Here is a 16,748-nt window from a genome sequence, read left to right on the forward strand (position 1 = left end):
ACTTATGCCCTGAGATGTCTCTCTCCGAAGTAGAGTGCCCTCTCAATCCTGACAGAGTGGAGGGGGACAGAGGAGGACTGGGAAGGTTCAAGTCACAGTGTCAAGGTCAGGCTTTAAAACAGAGAAGCCTCCTGAGACTTGGCAGCGTTTAGAAAAACAAAACAGAGAAGCCACTTTGGAGGCTGGTGCAGATGAGACTAAGATGGATTTGGGGACACTTATGGATGATGTTAAAGGTTCCACACCCCCACCCACTCACACCCCCACCCACTCACACCCTCACCCACAGCATCTATAGTAGCCCTGTGCTGTAGGCACCCGTAGGGCTGCATAAGTGAAAGGTAGATGAATAGATGAAGTTTCAAAACTGGAGTTGGGCCCAAATGGGACCAGCAAAAATATCTGTTAAGTCTACAGATGAGTTTCTGAGCCCAGGATATCATTGGCAGACAAGGTTTATGTTCTAAAACTGCCCCGGATAGATGCTGGTGGCAATTAACTATCTTTGGCTGTGAAAGCCCATGCAGCAGCTCCCGACATAGTAAGTGCAGATGGGGTCAGGCCTCAGCGTTGGATGACAATGTCTCCCAACCCTGCAGCCCCTGCATGGGCTCCTGCCTCCGCTTAGGTGTTTTCCTGTGACTTTCTCTCCACACTTCCCAAACTGGTGAGTGGTATGAAGTCAAGGGGAGAGGTTTGGCTTCCTTTTCCTTCCAGTCTCTCTCTGTCGCTCTCTTTTCTTTTCTTTTCTTTTCTTTTTTTTTTTTTTTGAGATGGGCTCGCCCTGTCGCCCAGGCTGCAGTTCAGTGGCGTGATCTCTGCTCACTGCAACCTCCGCCTCCCGGGTTCAAGCGATTCTCTTGCCTCAGCCTGCAGAGCAGCTGGGATTACAGGGGCCCGCCACCACGCCTGGCTGATTTTTGTATTTTTAGTAGAAACGGAGTTTCACCATGTTAGCCAGGCTGGTCTCGAACTCCTGGTCTCAAGTGATCTGCCTGCCTCGGCCTCCCAAAATGCTGGGATTACAGGCGTGAGCCACAGCGCCTGGCCCCTTCCAGTCTCTTGAGAGTCAGTTGGAGAGACCGTGTGCATCTGTACTCCTCTTTCCAAATGAGGAATGTCTGCCCCGCCTGGTAGGTGTGGTGAGGACGGCACTGGAGGAGGTAGGCAGAGGGAGACCGCAACCACACTCCCACACAGGCATCCCGTAAAGATAGTCCATGCGAGTCCACAGAAGCTGGTTTCCTCTGAAGCCTGTGAGGCATGAGAAGGCGCTCTGCAGCCCGAGACCACAGGCTGCTGCCCAGATGTCCTCCAGGCCGTGCACACGCAGGTCACCATGTTATCTATCCATCTTTCCCATGACTTCAGGCTTAACTCCTGCAAATGGAGATGGCACGCCCCAGAAAGCCCTATGCTTTTTGCTGGCTGTCCGAAAGCAAAACCTAGCAAGCGGCTTCCTGTTTATGCATTAGATCTGGGAGCTCTCATTACTGGCTGGTGAACCAGAAGCCACTGTGAGGCAGCAAGGGCCAGATGAGAAGTGGAAATGTGGCTCTGGAGCTGACACAGCAGGCATAGGTCTGGCTTTTGTTTCTCCAAGTCTGATTTGCATAGAGCTTGCTAAAAAAGCTTTCTACCGGGCTGCTTATGTACTCGCGGAGCCAACATTCACACACTTTCTCCTCTTCACTCAGTAAAATTTGCTCTGGGGCTGAGGCTGCCACCAGATGCACACAGCGGGCGTCCTCTCCCTCACGGTCCGCCTGCCTTTCCCGACCTACCCACTTCTGGGGAGTTTCTTATTTGGCAAATGGGACCGAGACACATCCAATGCCCGGGTGGTGAGGTGAAGGAGGGGCAGAGGGGAGGTCTGCCCTCCTTCTGCCCAGGGCCCTTTCAACTTCTCAGGAAAGCTGCGAGTGGCACAAAGTTTGCAAATTCCTTTTACTTCATCCTTGTCCTCAGAGGCTTTGGGGCTGCTTCCCACCGTCATTATTGGTGTCCCTGCCACCGAGAATCATGGCCATGCTGGGGCCACGCATCTTGGGAGCAACAGAAAATGCCTTGTCTTGGATGTGACAACTGGCGCAACGACCAGGTTGACATAGGCACTTCTCACCACAGACAGGTCATATTTCTAATGGTTTACTTACATGTTAGACTGTCGGCTACTTGAAACCAGTTCTTCTCATGGAAATGCATTTTCAGGAGGTGGCAAGGTTGCCATGCCAGCACACAGAGCGCTGTCTAATGTGGGTTAGAGGGAATGATCACCGGGTAGGGAGGGCAGGTTTAGGTCAAGGTTTACATTGAAGAGAAGATGGCGGGGAGTGCGGGTAAGCCTGGGGGAGGGAAGGATCAGTGTCCCCCGGCCCCTGTCACAGTGCGGTCCAGGAGGGAATTCATGCATGCATGCATTCACCCATGAGTCCTTTATCTCGCACCCCATTTCCAGTTCCTCAGTCTTGTTTGTTTTGCCCTCAAAAATACCCCAAATCTAACCACTTGTCACCTTCTGCTCACTCCCATCCTCATCCAGACCACCCGTCCTCTCTCCACTCCCCCAGTCTGTTCTTCACGTCACAGCCAGAGTAAAGCTTTTAAAATGCAAGTCAGATCAAGTCATTTCGCAAGGATAACTCCACTTGCATCCTGGAGGCAGCACCTACCTGCCCTCCACCCCCGACCCCAGTCAGTGCCACTCACCTCCTGCCACTCCAGAGGGGTGCGTTTAGGGTTTCTTGGGTGCGCCTACGTTCTTTTGGATCAGCCTGGTTTCCTTTCAGCCCACCTGATCTCTCTAAGACCCCAGGGTCCTCAACATACTGGGTAACACCTGTCTTGGGAATGGGCTTAACCCATCCTTTGCTTTAGGAGGAAGAAAAAGCACCCTCCTGTCACCTCTGCATATACACAAGAGGAACACGTTTTTAAAACTGTGCTCCATAGGTTCATAATTACAGTAATCCATCTCCTCTCCGTTCCTTCCTTAATTGTGACTGGCAGTCATGTCCCCGCCCCCTATGTCAGTTGAGCTCAACTCTGCGCGGGGCCTCTCATTCCTCCTCATTAGTCAGTCTCCTTCCCCTCGCCTTGTCACCCTTACCTGGGTTCTGGCCTCCCTCCTGACAGCGGGCAGCTGCTTGCCTCCCCTTCTTGGAGTGAGTTAACATCCCTCCTGAGCTGACCCGTCCGTCCAGTCTCCTCCTGCCCACAGAAGGCACCCACCTCTGACTCCTGCTGCAAACCTGGCCTGACTGAGGCTTCAGTTACCCTGACTCAGAGCAGGCAGCTTGTCCTTGGAGCCTGCTTGATGGCGGCATTCAGGGACCCAGGGCTGACTGTCTCTTGTGGCTCCATTAGTGCATTGGAGGACCGGATAGAATTCAGAAGGAGCCCCTCCCTTGCGTCTCCTGTCCCCTCCACCCTTCAAGGACTCTCGTGTTCAGCACACCATCCCTTCCCTCTACCGGCAGTCTTTCTGCTGCATGCTGTAGTTCCACTGCCTTGGGGGAAGAAAACGGTACCTCCTGCCGTCCAGTCTCCTCTCAGGCTGTGCCTGCCCTGGCTGCTGCTGTCCTGTCCACCGCAGCCTCTTCTCTTGACCACTTGTTTACAGTTTCCCAGCCTCTCCTGCTGTCTGGGTGATGGGAGTACTCAGCCAAGACAATCTGAATTAATTTTGCAAGTAAAATTTCATCAGACGACCTATCTAGTGCTTCCCTAAATCAAGACATATTACATCTCGTGTGTGCCCTGAGCCCATTCATCATGTTAAGTCAGCCCCTGAAATACCAGCCAGGCTCAGGCTGAAAATGAGCAGCATTCTCGTCTGAAGCTGGAAGGGGTCTTCTTTATCCCCAGATTTGCCACTAGAGAGGCTTCCATCTGCTCTTTTGCTGGTGATAACATCAAGAAGTCATCGACGGTGGTCCTTAGAGTCAGAGTCAAGGGACCTGAAACAGAATCTCTGTTTTGACACTTACTAGCTGTGCAACTTTGAGCAAGTTACTTAACCTCTCTGAGCCTCAGTTTTCTTATGTGTAAAATGGAAATAATATCTACTTGAGAGGGCTGCTATGAGGTTAAATGAGATGAACCACATGCAGTGTCAGTACCATAGTAGGTATTCTATAATGTGAGCTCCTTTTCCTATATGAAGTAAGTTAAAACCCTCAGGCTGGGCACAGTGGCTCACGCCTGTAATCCCAGCACTTTGGGAGGCCGAGGTGGGCGGATCAGGACGTCAGGAGATTGAGACCATCCTGGCCAACATGGTGAAACCCTGTCTCTACGAAAAATACAAAAAAATTAGCTGGGTGTGGTGGTGTGTGCCTGTAGTCCCAGCTACTCGGGAGGCTGAAGCAGGAGAATCGCTTGAACCCAGGACGCGGAGGTTGCAGTGAGCTGAGATCGCGCCATTGCCCTCTAGCCTGGCCGACAGAGCGAGACTCCGTCTCAAAAACCAAACCAAACCAAAACAAAAAAAACCCTCACAGATGTGCTCAGTTCTGACAGTTGTGCTGATAAAGGCACACACAAGAGACAGGCATTTATACACAACATAAATGATGGAAAATTAACAAAGTGAGTAGATTATATACAAGTAACAATTGCATGTATTTAGTTTGTAGAGAGGGTTGGGGGGCATTTTAGGTTCACATTGAATGTGAGCAAGAGCTTTCCCCTTCTGGACATGGTGTGGGTTGCGTAGATTGGACCCTCTCTTGTGTTTTACTCTTCTTCTTGCTCTGGTTCATTACCAGTGAATATTGGTTTTACCCAGACTGCTGAGATCCTTGATAAGGCCTCACCATGGTGATGCTGAAGGGCACTCATATTTTTGCTGTGTTTACTCTTCCCGTCACCTTCCCTGGCAGCGACTGACCAGAGCCATTTAGGACCAGGCCAAGGGAGATGGAGACGCCTTCTCTGTTCTCAGCTGGGGGTTGGCTGCTGACAACTTAGATTAGGACCCTTTCTTGAGAAGCCCAGGAGTGGTGACCTTCGTGGCATAGCAAAGGCCTGCTGAGGCTACTAGGTGGCAATTCTGCCCTAAGCTTGGCGTCAAAGGAGCTGGGGAAGTGAGATCCATGGTTCCCCAGGACTAGCTTTGGAGGGGCCCCAGACTCCCTCGCTTCAGCTCATCTCTTGGCTGTGGATAAATGAGCTCGTTGGCACCAGCATCCTGGTGACAGCCATCCTGTGTTGGGTGCTTACCCATGCTGGGAACTGAGCAGAGTGGGCCAGACAGAACCTATTCCTGTCCACCAGGGCACCAGGGACTCCAATCCTGACCAGCTGGATATTTCATTACACATTGGAATCTGTATTTCAGCTGGCATCTCAGGAGAATGTAACTTACCTCTTTGATCACCAAAACATTAAAAAAATTATTTTGGCCAGTTTAATGAAATATTTCTATCCAAATGGACATAAGAAAAGTATGCAGGCCTTCCAAAACAGCATGCACAGAACATGGTTTGATCACTTTTTCATTACTCAGGGTCATTATTATAAACACCAGCTACTATCCTGTGCACTAATAGACACTTCCGGGGCAAGTAGGTGATTCTGTTTTCCCGCACACCAAGTGGCCCAAGACTGCTGACTTCTTGAGTTCTTTATCAGCTTTTTATGTTTTCCTCTTCATTTTATCAGTTGCCTCTTACTTTTGCCAGAATGCCTGCCTCTTCTGTGTTCTGCATTTAGTGCATATTAACTGTATCCGCATTACACCAGCAGCGAGAGGAGACAGGCCTATTAGAAGGAGGCCTGAGAGGGTCTCTCTGGTTCGTTTTGAGGTCTTCTGGTTTCCTTCTGTATCTCAGGAGAAAGTTGAGTCCCTAGCAGTGACATTCCTGTACTCTTTGAGTTGGTGTGGCATTGTTTTGAATATATGCCCAGTTTTCCAAGCAGATTTTTTTTTTTTTTTTGAGACAGAGTCTCACTCTATTGCCCAGGCTGGAGTGCAGTGTTGCGATCTTGGATCACTGCAACCTCCACCTCCAGGTTCAAGGGATTCTCGTGCCTCAGCCTCCCAAGTAGCTGGGATTGCAGGCGTGCACCACCACGCCCGGCTAATTTTTTTTGGTATTTTTAGTAGAGATGGTGTTTCACCATGTTGGCCAGGCTGGTCTCAAACTCCCGACCTCAGGTGATCCACCTGCCTTGGCCTCCCAAAGTGCTAGGATTACAGGAGTGAGCCACTGTGCCTGGCCTCCAAGCAGATTTTAAGATCATGATAGACAGGGGACTTAGCCCCACATTTGTTATGCTGGCCACACAGCAGTGCTCTGGGTATAGCAGGGACCCTACACAGTGTCCCCATTGAATTCATCAATGAGTCTCCTTCACAATGATATATGGAAGTAAATTGGATATAGTATGTATATGTGTGTATATGGTATACATAGACTTGTATACAAGTCTGGGAAGAAAGAGTGTTTCCATCAGTCACAGACAAGAGACAGTATGATACAGTCAAATTGAGGTTCTAATTTCAGCTCCTTCATTCATTAGTTGGGTGGTCTTAGATCACTCGGTGCCTCAGTTTCCTCATCTATAAAATGGGATAATTATAGTGGCTACCTTATTGGGTTGTGAGGATTAAATGAGATCATGGCTGTTAAAATTGCTTAGCACAGTATCTGGCACATAATAAGCATGCAGTTATGTTAATGACAATAATTAAAAAGCTTTAACATTTACTTCAGTGGAAGAGCAGTGGGGATGGTGTGATCTCGTGGGGGATTTTCTGTGGGTCCTTCCTGTCTGCTAAGGATTTCGTCTTCCTCCTTCCCCACTTCCACGCCTCTGGGAAGATCTTTATTTGGCCTCAGCCTTAGATGGATATTAATGCGGAAATGTTAGGGCTGGAGATTTCCACAGTCTTTGAATAATAGACATTTGGAAAATTAAATATTTCTGTCAAGTGTGCCATAAATCTTGGCTGTTTAGGAAGGTGAGAAATTTAAATTGCAAGACAGCCAGGGAGGGAGTGAGCCTGTCCAGTCCCCTGGTGTGTGGTCTCCGGGTAAGGAGGGGTGGGGTGGGACTGGGAGGTGGGGCAGGAGCAGGCCCTGGGTTTAGGGGCAGCCGGGGGAGGGTGGGTTGCTGCGGGTCATCAGCCTGGCTGACTTGGAAATCCAGAAGGTTTTGATGGAGTGCTTCTCCCTCATGTTCTAGAAGATATTTCTGCATCAAGGCGCCTGCTACTGGGCTTTGAGCTTTCCTCTCCCTTCTCTCCTTCATGCTTTTGCCTCTCTTCCTGCATACCCACCAGCAAGGCCTCTCTGCCTGGGAGGAAGCAACATGGCGCTGGTGACAGGCAGCACTGTAGGTCCCTTCTGCTGCTGGAGAGCCATGTGGGGACTAGGGGGGCCTACTCGGGGACTCCCCAGAGTTCCCTGCAGGCATACCCCTGCTCCAGCAATGGCAAAAGCCATGAGAGGGTCTCATATATAGAAAGGGTGTCCCAGGCCACACCTTCGGGGGCAGCCCATGTATGCCTAGGGGTCGGGAAACAGCAAAGAGAAGGCGATGTGGGTAAGGCCTCTTTACTACCACATGATTCTGTCTTCCAGAAGAACTTGGCCACCCCCACATATCCTCCCTCTCCTCCAAACCCCAAGATGACCCAGAGGCTCAAAGCCACCTTCAGTCTTAGCTGTTTCTTTTTCCTGCCTTCTCCTCCAGTCATATATCTGGATCTGACTCCCGACTGCTGCACGCTACACAGCTGATGATGGGAGTGTGACTTGGTCAAAAGTTCTTTGTGGCCCACTTGAAAAGGGTGCCAAATAAAGAATATCCAGGAGGGTATGGCCAAGGTGGTGAAGAGCCCCAGAAGGATGTCCTGTTCTTCCTCTTATCATTCATTAGCTCAACAATTAGGAAGCAGTTGTTAGAATGTGCCAGATGGGCTGACACTGAGGGAGTACATACAATAAGGGGAGGGAGAATCTGCTCACCATGGGCCAGGCACTGTGCTAAGTCCTTTAAACCCATCGATTCACCTAAGCCCAACAGCCTTAAGATATTACTGTTATTCATTTTAATGAGGAAACTGTGATTCAGAGAAGTTAAGTGACATCCCAGATGGAAGCGTTAAGAATCAAACTGACATTTCACTAACTCCAAAGCCGAGACTTTTAATCATTTGCCAATAAGGCCTTGTGAAAAAGTCAACAGGGACCCAGGCCTTGCCCCTAAGAAGCTCACAGTCTAGTGAAGGAGCAGATAAGTATATCTGAGAGGCTAACTTAGTCTCAGATGGATGGCAGAGAGCTGGGGAGGGCTTCCTGGAGGAGGTGATGCCTGAGCTGGGCCTAGAAGGATGTAAAGGAACCAACCAGAGGAAGAAGGGGAGTTAGGGTATTGTGAGGCTGGTGGGGGCTGGGGAAGAGCTTGCACACACAGAAGTAAGTGAGGACTTGTGTTTGGGTCACGGCAAGCAGCCTGGAGCCAGAGTACAAGGGAAGAGAAGAAGCTGGAGATGTGACAGTGATCAGGTCATGGGGGGCCTTGTATACCAGGCTAAGGGTGCCAGGAAATGGCTGGGGAGATTTACACAAAAGGGAACAGGTTGAGATCCTCTGGTGGTGGTAGGGCAGTGTTAGTGAGAAATGTGTGCAGCTTGGACTAATTTGAGAGACTTTCTAGAAGGTAGAACCCACAGGACTTAGTGATGATTGGGCTTGGGGGGTATCATGTGTAGAAAAGGGAGGAGCCAGGTCAGGGGATCAGAATGGGCAGCCAGCCCTCTTCTGCAGTGTCCAGCTGCCTGGTGGCAGTGGGGGACCCCATTTTGGCCTTCTGCGGAAGCATGACATCCACTGGGCTGTGGATGTATGTGACTGCCGAGATGTCAGTCATGCAGGCTGGCACCCAGCTGGCCCAGCTTCCGGAACGGGGATGGTGAAGTGTGTCTTTCCACTTCACCGCCTCCCTGGGTAAAACCCAGGAATGAGCTCCCTTCTTTTGTCAGTTGCAGAAGAAGTGGGCTCTTTCTCTAGTAGACATACTCGCAGTGTCTAGTATCAGCCTCCTTGTCCGTGTGGGATAGGGATTGCTTGGCCGGTAAGCACTGTGTTTGGCTGTACATCTCCTAGGATACTAGCATGTGGTCATTTGGAAGGCGGCTGCCTAGCAGCCCTCAGCCTAGCTTCAGGAGAGGAACTATGGGATCCAGCTTCTCTGGGCTCCAGAGAACAACTTCTGGGGCCTGGAAGAACCCTGTGCCCAGTGACAAGCTTGTAAAAAGAGAGAAACAATCCCTATATTTTTGGTCCCTGGGAAGGAAGCAGGGTGGACAGCAGCCTTAACTTTCTGGAGCAAAATGTGAACTTTTGAGAGCTGAAGACCAAAAGCGAGTTCAGCTTTTGAACTCGCTTTTTTTAAACCAACCTAGGCCAAAGGCTGGGAGAAAGCAGCAGCAGCCGGCCCTGGGTTACAGGTGGGATGGATGGGTGCTTTGCTCACGGTCCAGCTGGTCTCCCCGCAGCTCCTAGACCCCAGGAACTTCTGGAGCTCCCGTCCTTGGAGCCTCCTCTCAGGAAGTTAGATGTGGCACTCAGGATTAGTAGGCTCTGAATTCCCCTCCACCCTTCCCCAGGTCATTCAGAAGCCTACCTCCTGAGCTACCCAGGGCTCTGGAATCTCCACCTGCTGTTTCACTGCTGTTTGCACCAGTTCTGGCGCCTCCCACACCTGGGGTCGGTTGTGCCTCCAGGCCCGCTCTGAGCACAGTCACCGTCTGGGCCCCCTCTCCAGTGACACCCCAGGCCTAAACATTATTTTCCCATCGCGGAGGAGGTGTTCCCGGTGTGTCTCATGAATTTAACACAAGCTGCCGGAGAGCCTTTGAAAGGCTAGGGGGTGGGTAGGGAGGCAGTTTATGTAGTGGGGAAGTTGGGGTGGGGGAGGCAGTGTCCCGGAGGAGTGGCTTGTGGCCTGAGGAAGGGCCCGGGCGCGCAGGCGGCGGCTAGCGCTGGAGCCCCAGCCAGCTCCCTCTCCCCACGTGCGCGCTAGGCCTTGGTTGCTCTGGCAACTCGCCCCGCTCAGAAGGCACCAGGCAGCTGAATCCAGCCCCTTGTTACGGGGGAAAATGCTCTCATTGAAGCGCCGGAGCGCAGCTTCTGCCTTTTATTGCAAGCGGCGCCACCGGCTTCCATTTGTAAACTTATTAGTGTGCGCTCGCGGGGAGGGGGCTCGGGAATCCGGGCCCGGGCAACCGGCGCCGCATGCTAATCAGGGGGCGCCCGCCCCCGCTTTGCCCGTGGCCCTCCTGTCCCGATTCCCTGACGTTTCGGGAGGAGTGGGGTCGGAGCGCAGGGCTGGGAAGGGTCTTAGGACCCAGGAAGGAGACGGGTGCCTCCCGGAGAGGACCCCATCCCCTCCGAGGTCCGGGCGGCCCCCGGCCTCTCCCTGGGGTGCCGTAGCCCCCCTCGACCCGCCTTCCCGCAGCCGCAGTCGTTCGGGCCTGGAGGTGGCCGGGCATCGGTGCTGACGCCGCGAGGGCAGCGCCCGCGGCGGGAATGCTAATGCACCCTAAAGGGCACGGCCGCCGCCGCAGCAGGTAATTAGCTGGACCGCGGCGGAGCGCGCGGAGGTGGCTGCTGGCTGCAAGGACTGCGCCCAGCTCCCGCCTCGCCCCTCGAGGCTCCCGCGTGGGCCGGCGGGCAGCGCGTGGGCCACAGGAAGCGGGCTGATTGGACCCGGCTCAGGACTTCGCACAAGGGCAGCTCTTTGTTTACAGCTCCTCTCCCAGCTCCCCGCTTCCCTTTCGCCTACCGCCTCCCTTTTCCGGCGATCTGCTCCGCCGGCTGCGGGTTGGGGGGGGTGCCCTGTGTAGCCGCCCGCCTCCCGTCCCGGCCTCGTGCTCCCGCTGGGGACTGTTTGCGGTGAGTCTGTCGCACGCACGTCAGGGCCGAGGCAGTGATGCCGGGCAGCGTGGGAGGACGGGCTGCGGAGCCCGCGTCATCCTGCCCGTGGGGAGCGCTGTGCCTGCTCTCCTGCCAGCGCGCCCAGCTGCCCCGGCCGCCGCCACGCGGGACTGCCTGCCATGTCGCCACCGGCTGCTGACCTCATTAGGCTTCATATCATGGAGGAGCCGGCGGTTAAAGGACTCCAAGAACCAGAGCTAAGTGGCTGCAAAGATACTGACAGCCTCCCTAGAAGCCCACTTTTCAATGAGCTGCCGCATCCCCTCCTCCTTTAATTAGCAGGAAGGTGCTGGACAAGTTGTTACAACTGCAGGGAAAACGATAAAAGATGGCTTTGTATTAGTGTGGCAAATTTTATTAAACCGGGAGAAAGGGTAACTGAAACATGACAGCCGTGTGTGTAGTGCCTCCTGAATTTGTAATAACCCAATCTTGTTCTGAATCATCCCTGTGTTGGCTAAAGGAGTATAAAGCGTTTTACAGATCCAATATTGTACGAGGTACAACAGAACACAGCCGAGTGGGGAAGAACGACAGGTAGGAGAAGGGAGCCTCCAGCGCCGGGCAGCGCTCACGGTTAATGAGACCCGAGTAGAAATTCAGGGTCTGGCTGCAGGCTTTGTCTCACTAATTACTCCTGTCACCGGGCTCTTTTCTACATCTCGGTCTTTCCGCTTATAATTCAGAGGTAATACCTAGCCACATGAGAAAACTAATAGCACGTTAGTTGCCAGGGAATGGACAAAACCATCTTTTTCTATAGAGAGTGAAAAGCAAGACAGGAAATCCAGGAGAAAGAGTTGAGACACACGTGATTATTCTGGGCTTGGGGTGTGACTTTGGTATTAGGCTGGAAGGATGATGCTATGTTTCCTACCCCTTGAGCCGTGTTGAAAGTAGGCGTCATTATTTCTAGGATAAAAATCTGAGCCAGGCCCACAGAGGTTAAGTTTTATATCCAAGATACAGTAAATGGCAGCCTGGATTTGTACTTTGCACTTTGAAGCCTATTCTTTGCCTATTACCCTAGGCCTCAGATTTTATTTGACAAATGAAAAGGCAAAAAATTCTTCATTTGTAGAGGCCGTTTAGTGAGCAATTGTAGCTCTTGAGCTGTAAGGGATTTCCAGAGATCTTGTGATCTAGGCAAGATATTCTTTATTCTGCTTTTCAGAGGAAGTAACTGGAGTCCAGAGACGTTAGGCACCCTGTCCACGGTCATCCAGCCAGGAAGTGACTGAGAAAGGAGGCCAGACTTCAAATTCCTTCTGACTGAGTAAGGTGTCAGATGTCAGATAAGCCCATGCTGGTGTTAAAATAGACTATTTAAGGTGATTGCCAGCTAATCTATGGACTAAGTTGGGCCAACCTATGATGTGGTTTGGACCCTCCAGATTTGGAATAAAGAAGGTGCTGAGCATATGTGGCACATACTGTTCCAACAACTTGTAAACCCTTTTACGTCTTGAGGTTCAGTTTTCTGAGTGGGTAGTACAATAAAGTGGTTTCATTACTGGTGAGCAATTAATGGGTTGACATCAACTAAGGGAGAGATTCTAGGGACATATCACAGATTTTTTTTCTTGTTTTTACCTCGATTTTTTTAAAATTTGTTTTTGTTTCTGTTTTTTGAGACGGAGTCTCACTCTGTTGCCAGGCTGGAGTGCAGTGGTACGATCTCGGCTCACTGCAAGCTCCACCTCCCGGGTTCAAGCGATTCCCCTGCCCCAGCCTCCAGTAGCTGGGACTGCAGGTGCGTGCCATCACACCGGCTAATTTTTGTTTTTTGTATTTTAGTGGAGATGGGGTCTCACCATGTTGGCCAGGATGGTCTTGATGGCCTGACCTCATGTTCCGCCCACCTCGGCCTCCTAATTTTTTTTTTTTTTTTGAGACAAGGTCTTGCTGTATTGGCCAAGCTGGAGTGTAGTTGCTATTCACAGGTATGTTTGTGCTGCACTGCTGCCTTGAACTCCTGGGCTCAAGTGATTCTCCTGCCTCAGTCTCCTCAGTAGCTGGGACCCCAGGCCATGCCATCACACGCAGCTTGTTTTTTGTTATTTTTTTAGAGATGCAAACTTGCTCTGTTGTTCCCCAGGCTAGAGTGCAGTGGTGCGATCATGGCTCACTGCAGCCTTGACCTTCCAGGCTCAAGCGATACTCCCACCTCAGCCTCCCAAATAGCTGGGAATACAGGGGTGTGCCACCACGCCCAGCTAATTTTAATTTTTTGGTAGAAATGGGATCTCTCTGTATTGCCCAAGTTGGTCTTGAACTCCTGGGCTCAAGCAATCCTCTCACCTCGGCCCCCCGAAGTGCTGGGATTACAGGTGTGAGGCATCTCCCCAGCCTTGACGTTTATGATGTGTTAAATAATGGAATTAAGACCCAGAGCTCTCAGCAGGATAAGAAAGGGATTAGAATGGGGATTTCGTGTTAGAGTTAGCAGAGCTAAGGGTTTGGTACAGACACATGGACATGTGACTGAAGGCCTTGTGTGCTGAGACTCCAGAGGGAGACCACAGAGAGTGGCCCGCACTTCCTGAGCAGGGGAAGAGAGTGATAATGTCCATGAAAGAGACATCCCTGGCTACACTGGGAAGCCCACATTCCCTTCTCAGACACCTGTGGCTGGCCCTAGGTAGTGAGTGGATATGGGATGTCAACAGGAGGTATGTCTTATGTGACAGTGTTGGGCTTTTTAAAAGTCATATGTTCTATTCTCCTTCTCCAAGGCAGGTACAGACCAAAAACATCCCATAAAGATAGTTGTCTAGCATAAAATCTACAGTAGGCCGGGCATGGTGGCTCATGCCTATAATCCCAACACTTTGGGAGGCCGAGGCAGGAGGATCACTTGAGTCTAAGAGTTCAAGACCTGCCTGGGAAACAGGAAGACCCTGCCTCTACAAAAAATAAAATAATTAGCTGGGCATGGTGGTGCCTGCCTAAAATCCCAGCTACTTGGGAGGTTGAGGCGGGAGGATTGCTTGAGCCCTGGAGTTTAAGGATGCTGTAAGCTGTGATTGCACCACTGTACTCCAGCCTGGGCGACAGAACAAGTCCTTGCCTCAAAAAGAAACAAACAACAAAACAAACAAACAACTCTCCAACAAAGACTCACAACCTCTTAAGGGGATGCAGTCAAATGTTGTCTTATAATAAGACAGTTCCTCCTGGTATCCTGCCTGAGTTGAGTTCTTACTGCTTCCATTTTGTCCTCAGTGGAGACGGAGATGTACACCACCTTCTTTCCAGTCATTCTTTTTTTTTTTTTTTTTTTTTTTTGAGACAGAGTCTCGCTCTGTTGCCCAGGCTGGAGTGCAGTGGCATAATCTTGGCTCACTGCAGCCTCTGCCTCCCAGGTCCAAGCGATTCCCCTGCTTCAGCCTCCCAGGTAGCTGGGACCACAGGGGCACACCACCATGCCTGGCTAATTTTTGTATTTTTAGTAGAGACAGGGTTTCACCATGTCAGCCAGGCTGGTCTTGAACTCCTGGCCTCAAGTGATCCACCCACCTCGGCCTCCCAAAGTGGTGGGATTACAGGTGTAAGTCACCATGCCGGTGACTTTGGAGATGTGAAGGCTGACATTTAAGTCTCACCTCTCCTCTTGTGCAATCCTTCTTGCCAAAGATGGAGTTAGAGCCTCAGAGAGATTCCCTCCCCACCCAGCAGTAATTAACGTGTCCCTTTTCCCAGCATGGAGAGGAAATGAGCAAAGCCCTTCTGTTAAAAAAAGAAGACAAAAATATGTAATACAACCCCAGGCTCCAGTTTGGGTTTGCAAAGTGGAAAACAAAACAGAACATTTTCCAGGTACTTTTATGTTATTGCCTCTCTAATGTGCCCCAAAATATTTTTCAAATGATTCATCTACAATCCAATAAGAACAACGGCTGTTGCCATTTGGATGAAAGGAGCTGAGGAGCATTAGTGAGCGATTTGATTTTATGAAGGGGAAGTGGCACAGGTGTTTAGAGCCATTTGCTTGAGGCACCAAGGTCTATGCCCGGGGCGTCTGCAGCTCCAGGCGGGGCAACTGGCAGTGCTACAAGCTGGATAATAGACCTACCAGGCACGCCCCGCCCCATGGTTAATATGGGAAAGGGCTACTCGCAATGGAGGCTTTGAACTTCGGTGCATTGGCCCCCACCACTCAAGGATCTCTTTAAGGTCTGCTAATTCAGAAAATTACTATGACCAATGATGATAATACTAATAATTCACATTCATAAGGGACTTTCTAGTTTATAAAGCTGCCTTCCATCCATTATCTGACTTGATCCTGATAAGCACTCTTGGACTGGAACAGATACTATCATCCCCATTTTACAGGTCAGAAAACTTAAGGCTTCAAAGATGTTTACTGCTTTGTCCAAAATTAAGAAGCTCCCCTTCTCTCATGCCCCCATTTCTGTTTATGGGTATTCCCTTGTGAATGTCAGGGATTTTTTTGTTGTTGTTGAATTATAATTTGAGAAAGGGAAGAGTAGCTTCCCTAAAAAGTAGTGATGTGTAGAGTCACTTTGGGGAGAAGAGTAGGGTCATTAGCCAGGGAACAGGAGTGGCAAGAGGGACTCCACAGTGGCAGAGGAGAAATTCTGGGCTCTGCTCTTGCGAATACAGACTTGGAGGAGGCTGGGTGTAGGGAACAGTGGTAGCCCCTATGTGGTGGGTGGGGAGCTAGGTAGGGTAAACTGGGAACCTGAGGGAGGGTCTAATCTCCCATACTCCCAAAGGCCACATCTGCTAGATGCGTATGCCTCTTGTTCCTTTCCCATTTGTATTTCCAGGCTGTTAGAAAGTCTTATTTAATCATTCTAGTCTCATTAGTTGTGCTTCTTGGGATTAAGGCCAGGACCCATTTCCATAGCAAAGGAGTTACATAGAACTCTCCATAGCAGAGTTACATGAAAATGGTGTTGGCTGCTCCAGGAGCCCATCCTGTTGGTGACAACAATAAAGAGTGAGAGACTGCCAGGGCAAGATGAAGCTTAGGCGACAGGGATCAAGGTTGAAAAGGCTGCAGCTTTTCTCATGGGGGGAACCTCGCTCTACTGCCAACAACAGAGGATCAGGGGTTGGGGATTTTAAAAAGCTATTGTCATAATTACTCATAGTTTATAAGTCAAATCATATTTTAAAAGGCTTATAACAATATTCACTATTTCTCTGTCCCACCCTTCCTGTCCCCCAGCCTCCCTTTTTTGAAATAATGGCTTTCAACTGTTCAGCTGCTTTTTTCTGAGATTTCCACATCTCTATAGTTCTAAATATGTGTGCATTGCTATATTTTAATGTATTGATTGTATACATTATCAGTTGACTTTCTGTTTTTGCTTTTTAAGAGGGTGGCTCACTCGGTCACCCAGGCTGGAGTGCAGTGGCACAATCACAGTTCACTATAGCCTCACCCTCCTGGGCTCAAGGGATCATCACCCCACCTCAGCCTCCCGAGTAGCTGGGACTACAGGTGCACCATCACACCTGGCTATTTTTTTGTTATGAGACAGGTCTTGCTATGTTGCCCAGACTGGTCTTGAACTGCTGGGCTCAAGTGATCCTACCACCTTGGCCTTCCAAAGTGTGAAGTAATGATTACACTTCCAAAGTGTGAAGTGATTACAGGTGTGAGTAATGCCCAGCCAATTTTCTGTTTATGGTAATGAGGATTTAGTCTCTTATACTACCATTCCATCTGACACTTACCTTCCCCCCATATGTGGTATTTAAACTTTAGTTAAATGAATATTCAGAATTTACATTTTATCTATGTGAATATTATTTACAACTATT

General features: G+C 50.4%; 1 protein-coding gene across 9 annotated transcripts in view; it reads left to right on the forward strand.

Annotated features, from left to right (window-relative positions):
- The window catches only part of GRIK4 (glutamate ionotropic receptor kainate type subunit 4), a 472,259-nt gene that overhangs the window by 42,388 nt on the left and 413,123 nt on the right, over positions 1–16,748 (forward strand). For 3 of the 9 annotated variants that reach the window (XM_054525263.2, XM_054525262.2, XM_054525267.2), the window contains exon 1: positions 10,607–12,225. The exons of 2 other annotated variants lie outside the window; for them this stretch is intronic. The gene's annotated coding sequence lies outside the window, so the exon portion shown is untranslated. Of the gene's footprint in view, positions 1–9,996; positions 10,583–10,606; positions 12,226–16,748 lie in introns of those variants that run through there. 4 more of the 9 variants (XM_054525261.2, XM_024255907.3, XM_024255906.3 and 1 more) reach the window with 4 other exon arrangements.

Source organism: Pongo abelii, chromosome 9 (assembly GCF_028885655.2).
Source record: "Pongo abelii isolate AG06213 chromosome 9, NHGRI_mPonAbe1-v2.0_pri, whole genome shotgun sequence".
In the NCBI taxonomy this organism is placed as follows: Eukaryota; Metazoa; Chordata; class Mammalia; order Primates; family Hominidae; genus Pongo; species Pongo abelii.